Source organism: Diospyros lotus, chromosome 1, assembly GCF_014633365.1.
Source record: "Diospyros lotus cultivar Yz01 chromosome 1, ASM1463336v1, whole genome shotgun sequence".
NCBI lineage: Eukaryota > Viridiplantae > Streptophyta > Magnoliopsida > Ericales > Ebenaceae > Diospyros > Diospyros lotus.
Genome location: NC_068338.1, coordinates 21,771,927 through 21,773,640, shown reverse-complemented (window position 1 = coordinate 21,773,640; position 1,714 = coordinate 21,771,927).

Here is a 1,714-nt window from a genome sequence, read left to right as displayed (position 1 = left end):
TTCTTTATTTTTTTGGTGGCAAGAGCTAAATTCTAAGAGCTCACATCATTGTTAAATTATATGGATTAAGCATTTATTTCTTTCAACTTTCCTCTCATCAGACTCCTGCAAAGGCTTCTCAAATTGATGGAAGGGGTTTAGCACCAAGTAGTCTACCTTGAGCTTCATCCAATTTGATGTTGAGGCTATTGAGGAAGTCAAAGACTTGTTCCTTTTTTAACATCTTATTATACTTCACTTCGTCATTTGAACATTCCCAACTAATTTCGTAGAACAGATTCTTTTCTTGCCATAACTTAGTCAAAACATTGTAATACTTAGTGACTGTGAGGTTATCTTGTCTTGTTGTCTGAATTGCAGATCTAAACATTGTGTAGTATTCTTCTGTTTGTTTGAGTAAATCTCTTATATAGCTTCTCAAATTTCATTAGTCGTTTTGTAGAACAGATACGTCTTCCCAATCTTGGGCTCCATTAAGTTGATTAAGTAGGCCATGATAATAGAGTTTTTTGCCTCTCAAGTTCCGTAGTTGGCCACTTTAACATCGGGCATAGACGTTGCTCTTGTAAGATATCCAACATTTCCTTTGTCCTTGATGACTAGCAAAACCGATTGAAACCATTCTTTAAAATTGGTTCCATTTAGTTTGTATTGAATAATTTACAAAGAGTGATTGTCAAGGGTTGTTAGGGTAGTAGACATCAACATCACCCAATTTAGGATGGAAGAAGTGGTAAATGCTCGTTGTTTGATGGATTTTCAACCATGATTAATGGCTTAGAGTTTTATGTTTTGAAGGGTTACGAATTGAGGGTTGCGACTTAGAGTTTCAGCGTGAGGATTGGAAGGTTATGACATTTCTTTTTTTGGTTGCCATTGAGCTACAAAAATCAATGGCTATGATACCATGAACCAAGAATTGTTGCAAGAAAAATTCTCAAATCATCTTATTTATCAATGTTAGTCAAATATATGCGATAGTACTCCCTATGATTGGATTACTAAATTATAGGATTGATTGAGATATACAGTAATACTTTTTATAGTTAGTTTACTAAATTATATGACTAATTGAGAGAGAATCATAAAAAAAAGCAAACAACAATAAACATGGCAACTTTCTAAAAATAGGATTATCCTAATAGAATTTCTATGAAATTGGTATTATTTTGTAATTCTTTGCTGAAATCCATCAGTTTGAAAACATCAAAAGGGAGAAAAAAAGACTACCAGATGAGCGAGAAAGAAAAAATATGGGAAAAACACGTTGAACAAAATAAATATACGAGAAAGAAAGAAAAAGAAAGGAATAAAGGGTTTAGAGCCAATGAATATTAACTAATCTTTATCAAAAATCTGGAACTCATTATGTTACAAGTATAGCTTAAAATAAAATTGCCCTTTCTTCAATTTATAAGATTACTTGCCATCAAAATATAGCTTAAATTCAAGTTCAACACATGATTCCAAAAAGCATGATTTATAATTATATTAGATAAAATCATGGGTTCAAATTATAAAAATAATCGATTTGAAAAAGAATTCCGTATAAATACGACTTTTTTTGAATCTTCACAAAATAAAAAACCTCATGTATTAGGACATCTTATTGGATTGGGTAGTGCCACTCCTGCATGGATCCATTTTGGACGAGCAAATGCAAGCAAACACAGCCAGAGGCAAAACATGACCAATCTCAGGGTGGACAAGGAAG